Here is a 7,759-nt window from a genome sequence, read left to right as displayed (position 1 = left end):
TTAACTATGCAAAGATTGGAAATTAATAACTAGAAAAGCATTGATTTAAGAATTCAACGAAACACTATATTCATCACACCTCCTAATGTAAAGGAGAAAACACAAAAAGTTTAGGAACTGAGTAAATATTTAAGAGAAAACATGTTCAATTACTAGATGTTCCCTCAATTTCCATATTTTACCCATTTTTACGCGTTAAAAATGGGACCTGTTCAATATATCATTCCCCAACTGTTAAAATATTGGCGGATTGATAAAATATGGGCTCAGTTTGCTAGCACTAATGGATATGAATGTTTTGCAGTCGTACAGGACTTGCTATTAAATTAGCTGGTACAAAGTAATGTGTGCTTGGGAAACTTGAATGAATAGCAAGTTCTCTTTGCCAGATTTGTTTTCTGATTGCTTGTCTTGTTCAGATGTTTTTATATCAATTTTTATTTTTTTCTTTTTGCCTTACCATTCTACTTCTACTTGCATGACATATCATGGTTTTCTTAATGTTTTTTTTGAAGTAAGGCCAACTTCATTAATCGTGGTTGTCTTTATGCTTATTCATTCTATTGTTGAGCTGGCAAAGGATAGGCATTGGCGAGTTCGTCTGGCTATAATAGAATACATACCTCTGCTGGCCAGTCAGTTGGGTGTAGGATTTTTCGATGATAAGCTTGGCACCCTTTGCATGCAGTGGTTACAGCATGAGGTTGGTATGTGATAAGCTAGTGACTAGATATGGAACCTTTCTTTTTTTGATTTATAACACAAACATTAGATATGTAATCTAGAAAATGAGAAGCATAGATACTTTGCTTTTGTAAAGTGAGTGCATCTCTTTCACTTTCTCTTTCATTGTCAGTGGCAAGGAGGAGATATTTCTTCTTTTGGATCAAACTAGCTGTAATTTCTGTCTTAGGCCTCATTTTCTTTTACTAAGACGAATAAGACTGTCTAAATCTGAATATTAAGATGTACATTAAGATTTAGATGTTTCAATATGAATACACATGTAAATATAAAAATGTTGCATTAATATATGAATACTAAATAATTAGGACAATTTATTTTTTAAAAACATCTGAATATATTAATCGTCTTTATTTAAGAATTATAAATATAAATTTAATAAAATACTAAATCAATCTAATATTAGATCAATAAAATATTTTTAAAATTATATGATGGTTGTTGATGGTGATGGCTAGCGATGGTGTTTTTGGGTGTTGATTGGGGATTGTGTTGGCTAATGGTGGTATTTTGTGTAGTAGCTAGTGATGATGGTGGTTGACAGTAGCGGTTGATGGTGGAGGTGGATGATAAAGATATTAATGGTGGTGGTAAATGATGATGGTAGTTGGGGATATATAGTGTGGCTTATGAGTGGTAATTGTCGGTAGTGATTGGTGGTGATGATTGTAAATGGTGGCTAATGGTGGTGACAACTGATTGTAGTGATTGACAACAATGGTAGTTGTCTGAGGGTGTGGGTAGTGGGTGGTGGTAGTTGATAATGGTGGGTGGCAATGACGACCGTTGATAATGGTGGGCAGCAACAATAGAAGTGAATGGACGGAATTGGTGATGGTCTTCTTGTAGAAATTTTTGAATAAAAATCTTAATGATATTAAGACTTTGTTACAAATTTTATCATTCAGATCTATCCAGACTCATTAAGTGGTTGTTAAAGAAACGCTCTTAATGATTATAATTCAAACATTAAAAACAAACTTAATGACTGAGATCTGAATGATTAAGACCTCCATTAAATGCAAAGAAATGAAGCCTTTGTGACTTCTTCTCTTCTCTGCCATTGTTGATACCTCTCAAAGAGAATTGCTTGCATCAAGCATTCGGTTCTCTCTTATTGATTTGCATATATGGTTCAGGTTTATTCAATCAGAGACGCTGCAGCTAATAACTTAAAGCGCCTCGCGGAAGAATTTGGTCCAGAGTGGGCAATACAGCATATAATTCCTCAGGTTTGTTTGATGATATTTCAAAGCTGAAGTGCTGGTTATCTTGCATTATTTCCAAATAACTCTCGTGAGAATTTCTTTTGCTGTTGATGCATGGATATTAGGCAGAATGGTAGGGAGGGGTGAGTTGATTTCTCTTTTCATAATCATTTTTGAAGTATTCCCCTAGGATTGATTTCTCTTTAGATAACCATTCCAATTCCTTCCTCAACTGTGTATCCACTATGACACCCCCTCCCAAAAGTAATAGGCAAAAGAAGAAACATGAAAATTGTCAGGTTGAAGGGTTAATACTGGATTTTGTGGGTACTTGAGACTGTTGTAATAATTCATCATGGCCAACCTTAGTTTCAGAGACTTGGTTTGATCATGTATGTTATCTGTTTCTCATTGGTCAAGACATGGTCTTTTGTTTGCAGTTCCTGGATATGATTAATATTCTGCGTTATTCGTTCTCTTGGTTTGACCATGTCTGATATCAAGCTTGTTCTTGTTTCTAGGGGTTTAAACATGTCATCTCTTTGCAGGTCTTGGATGTGATTAATAATTCACATTATTTATACCGGATGACAATACTTAGGGCAATTTCTTTACTTGCACCTGTGATGGGTTCTGAGATAACATGTTCTAAGTTGCTGCCAGTGGTTATTACGGCAGCAAAGGACAGGTGGCTTTTCTTTTCATTTCTTCTCCAGAGTGCCCAACGTCAAATTTAATGTTGCAAAGGTGTTGCAGTCCCTTATCCCTGTTGTTGACCAATCAGTGAGAACTCTCATCTACCTTCTTTTCTTGGATTGGTTACTTGGTTTAGTTGAAATAACGATTGAACTTACTTACGTTGTTGTTTGTTGAAGAAAGTTTACACTTGCATATCCTCGCTATACCTTAGTGTCGACTGTCTATGCCTCTTATAATGGCAAGGTAGCAGAGAAAACGATTCGCTCCAGTTTAGTAGAGCTAGCTGAGAACCCTGANTTGTTGACCAATCAGTGAGAACTCTCATCTACCTTCTTTTCTTGGATTGGTTACTTGGTTTAGTTGAAATAACGATTGAGCTTACTTACGTTGTTGTTTGTTGAAGAAAGTTTACGCTTGCATATCCTCGCTATACCTTAGTGTCGACTTTCTATGCCTCTTATAATTGCCAGGTAGCAGAGAAAACGATTCGCTCCAGTTTAGTAGAGCTAGCTGAGAACCCTGATGTCGATGTCCGATTTTATGCAAGTCAAGCACTTCAGTCAATTGATGATGTCATGCTGTCAAGCTAGAGATACTTATCTGTTGGGGGTTCAATGCCAGAAATCTGTTTTTTCAAATCCTCTCTGGGCGTCTTGGATTATGCCGTCACACCAGGAAACAGTAAAGAGAAGGCAGAAAGTGAAATACATCTGTCTGAGATTTGGGGGTCTTATTAATACTAATATATATATTAGGATGTGTCAAATATGAAATGCTTCCTACAGTAAGCTCAAGTATTTACATGTAAATTGGCTGTTAGACTAACTAATTAGTGTCTTTGAATGAATGGTCTCTCTTTTCAAATTCTTTCTAGTTACTAAAGGCTGTTATATTTGATGCTTTGTCTAGTAGACCATTACGTTGGCATTAAGTGTCATGGCCATTCTGTAGTATGATCATAGCCCAGTGTAGATGAGTTGAGGTTCCCAGTGAAATGTTGATTTCAACAGAGGAGTTTTAGAGAAGATTCTTATTGTCACGCCCCGAGCCTACACCCTAGGCGGGACCGGNATGTGCATTTTAATTTTGCCTCAACTGACATGTATGCCCTTCAATTTCGGGTGTGCACAAGTAAATATTTAAACTATTCAAAAGTTAAACAACTAAACATATGCGTGCTATGTGACATCCTACGTGGTAGTTCTGTGTCCTATATGAAATCCTATGTGTATTATGTCACATAGGATGCATGTGTTTTCTTGTTAAACATTTGGATAATTTAAGTGCCAATTTGCTGTAACATTTGAAGGTATTTCGGGGAACTTTTGGTGAAAAATAATTACTTTAAAACAGTAATAATAAATATTTTTTACAAGCTAAGATGGTAACTAGAAGTGAAAAAAGTAACTTATCGAAAAAATATTGATTTTTAGGACAAGATTACCCAAAGAAAGTATTTTCCAAGAAGTATGTTTAACACCTGATCTCATGCTTCCTAAAATACAAGATCCAACAAGTACGTACATTGGAGACCACTCTTAACATAAAAGCTAACATATGGAACATGTCACGGTTGAGGCATCTACACACCAACATCCCCACAAAATTGCCTCCCCTTCCTACTCGTAGGCTAGATGGAAGTATTTTGCAGAGTCCGAGCAACAGAGCTATAGGCTAGTTGGGAGTATTTTGAATGAATTAAGTAATTATGGGTAGTAGCTAGTTAGTAATAGTGGTTGACAGTAGTGGTTGATGCCTAATGGTGGTAACAGGTGGTGGCTGATTATAGTTATAGGCTTATATCTACTACTAATAGGTGGTGGTGAATGATGTCAATAATTAGTATTAATATATAGTGGTGGCTGATGGAGATGATTGTCGATAGTAATTATCGGTTGTTACGTAGTGGTGGTTAATGATAATGATCATAAATGGTGGCTAGTGAACCGTGACAAATAAACAATAAATGATGTTTTCTTAATTTAGTATAAAAATTGTCTATATCAAAAGAAAGAAAACATTAATAAACCAAAGGAAGGTTCTCACATGCTAAGCATCTTTCACCTTCAATTCTAAAGTAACGAGTCCGAGCCATTAAGGGAACAAGGAGCTAAGTCGACACAGATCTGTTTTCACGCATCCAACTGGCATTAACTGCTTCTTATTATTTTATTGATAAATACTAACATGGTGCTGCAAATTAAATTGCGGTATGGTTGTATATCAGTCACCCAACTGCCCATCATTAATATTACACCTACTCTTCTGATTTTATACACTAAACTAACATGGTGTTGGAAATTAATTAAAGTTTTATTATAAATACACAAGAGTAGTACATTATTTGATATCTTGAGTTACATCTAAAAATTATTTTTGTTGTAATTCCTCTCCATATTGACTTGATGGCAGCTTATACTGCTGTAATTTCTCTTCTTCAAACTCTTGATCAACCAAATATTTCACAACTCTTTCATGATCACGGTACTGAAATACTCGATTCTCTTCGGGCTACAGCTGAATATTTTCAAGATGTTCTTGAAAACACTAGCAATGAGAAAATCAAATCTTTTGAGGAAGATATTAGAGTTGTTGTTAGTGAGGTAGAGGATGTTGTTGAAATGAAGATTTCTAAAATCATCAAAGGTGAAAGGTGGACATTTGGAATTTTACGACACCATCATATGCTACCAGTTGTTGAAAAAATGGATACAACAAAGAAACAAGTGATGGAGATTCTTTCTCATGATGCTGATCAAATTCTTGAATTAACCGCGGATTCCTTGATTGGCGCTTCTTCTATGAGTGATCCAATGCTGTCTGATCAGTTAAAATATGATATCGTGCAGGGACTTGATGGTGACTTGGAGATAATAGATAAAAGATTGAGAGGACCAATGTCATATCTAGACATTGTCACCATATCGGGTATGGGTGGCATTGGCAAAACAACACTCGCTAAAAAAGCTTATGATCATCTTCCAATCAGGTATCACTTTGACATTTTTGTTTGGGTTACAATATCTCAAGAATTTCGATATAGAAATGTATTGTTAGAAGCTTTACATTGCATCTCAAAGCAAAGAGTTAATGTGAACACAAAAGATTATGTTGAGATGAATGACAGTGAGTTAGCTGACCTGGTGCAAAAGAGTCTAAAGGGTCCAAGATACCTTGTTGTTGTTGATGATATTTGGAGTAGGGATGTTTGGGATAGCATATCACAAATATTTCCTAATCGCAACAATGGGAGTCGAGTCTTATTGACTACTAGGGAAGCTGATGTAGCAATATATGCAAATACTAGTAGCCCTCATAAGATGAACCTCTTGGATTTAGATAATAGTTGGAAGTTACTCCGTGATAAGGTGTTTGGACTAGAACACGATCATCCTCCCGAGTTGGAAGAAATTGGAAAAAAAATAGCAGAAAAATGTCAAGGACTTCCCTTAATAATTTCAGTGATTGCAGGGCATCTCTCTAAAACGGTGCCCAAGACATTAGAAAGTTGGAAGTATGTTGCCAAAACCTTAAGTGAAATCATTGCTAGTCATCCAAATAAATGCTTAGGAGTGCTCGGTTTGAGTTACCATCACTTGCCTAATCGACTCAAACCGTGCTTTCTTTCTATGGGTGATTTCCCAGAGGATTTTCAAGTTGAAACTTGGAGATTGATCCAATTATGGATTGCAGAAGGTTTCATAAGGACGTCTTCCGGAAGTCGTGAAAGCTTGGAGGAAGTGGCTGAACATTATTTGGAGGATCTTATCTGCAGGAACTTGATAATGGCTAGAAAAAAAAGATTCAACGGTGAGGTAAAAGCATGCGGAATACATGATCTGCTGCATGAGTTCTGTTTGATAGAAGCTGAAATGACAAAGTTTATGCATGTTGTGAGAACTCCATTGTCACCAGCACAAAAGCCTAATTTTCGTCGCTTCAGTATTCAAAAGTATATTAAGGATGGTCATAAGCTCTTACCCCCTGTAGCCAGATCTATCTACTGCTTTTCTTACTTGGATCTACCTTTTGAACCCAAATCTTAAGGGTTGGGAAGCAAGCAGCGATAACTTCCCTAATCTAACGCCTTGTTCTGAAGAAATGCAGGGACCTGCAAGAAATTCCAACAGATTTCGTGGAAATTTGTACTTTGGAATCGATTGAGTTACATGATTGCACCACTACTGCTGAGGAATCTGTCAGAAATATCGAACAAGAACGAGAGGACATGAGATATAATATCCTTAAGGTCTACATCCAAAACAGACACAGTAAGTTATAATTCTCTGAAAAGTTCTTCGATTCTTCACATTATTTAAAACCTCATTTTTATTAAATCATACCTCTTTGAAATTAAGATGATGACTTGTACTTTTTATGTTGCATATGCAGGGAATTGAAGCTTATTTTGATGGATCATCTAATGCTATCTTCCGAATTCAGAACCTTGTAGTTCATATTTTTGTTTTTATATTCTGATCGTTTGTTAATTTCATGTTTTAGGAATAAGCATGTGTAATACATGTTTTTCGTTGATGGACGGTGGTTTATGTGATGGATATCGATAACATTTCTCATGGATGGTACTTGGAAGTAACAGTATGTGATGGTGGTCGGCAGTAGTAGTTGCTGTAGGATTATAGCTAATAGTAGTAGTGAATGATGTCAGTAATTGGAAATATATTATGGTAATTATGTAATGATGGTTAATGATGATGATTGTAAACATTCCTTACATTCATTTTTAAGATAGTGAATCCAAATCACCAAGGGAACGAAAAGGCTGAGAGCTATTAGGAATGATAAAAAATGGGTAAAAACGAATAATATCCATATTACCCATTTAAATATGGTTAGTTAAATGGATAAAATTGGTAAAAGATGTGCATTCACAAAAAAAAAAAAGTGATTAAGGGTGGGGTAGTACGAAAGTTATTTTTCTTTAAAAGAAAAATCTATAAAAAAAAATGAAAGCTTTTTTTATATATTTTTTGGGATAGGGAGGTGGGGTGGGGTGGGGGTGCTGGTAGGGGGTGAGTTGGTAAATTTTTTAATTTTTTTTTAAAAAAAAAATATTGGAAAAAATTTAAAATTTATTTAATTTTTTT

The 7,759-nt window shown here is 35.5% G+C and overlaps 2 pseudogenes; both read left to right on the top strand.

Annotated features, from left to right (window-relative positions):
- Positions 1 to 547: 547 nt before the first annotated feature.
- Positions 548 to 3,255, top strand: LOC125849727 (serine/threonine-protein phosphatase 2A 65 kDa regulatory subunit A beta isoform-like; annotated as a pseudogene).
- Positions 3,256 to 5,056: 1,801 nt separating this feature from the next.
- Positions 5,057 to 6,356, top strand: LOC125849728 (putative late blight resistance protein homolog R1B-23; annotated as a pseudogene).
- Positions 6,357 to 7,759: the final 1,403 nt, after the last annotated feature.

This window comes from Solanum stenotomum, unplaced genomic scaffold, assembly GCF_019186545.1.
Source record: "Solanum stenotomum isolate F172 unplaced genomic scaffold, ASM1918654v1 scaffold10223, whole genome shotgun sequence".
Classification (NCBI taxonomy): Eukaryota; Viridiplantae; Streptophyta; class Magnoliopsida; order Solanales; family Solanaceae; genus Solanum; species Solanum stenotomum.
Note: the sequence above shows the minus strand (reverse complement) of the source record. Positions and strands in the feature narration are given on the sequence as shown.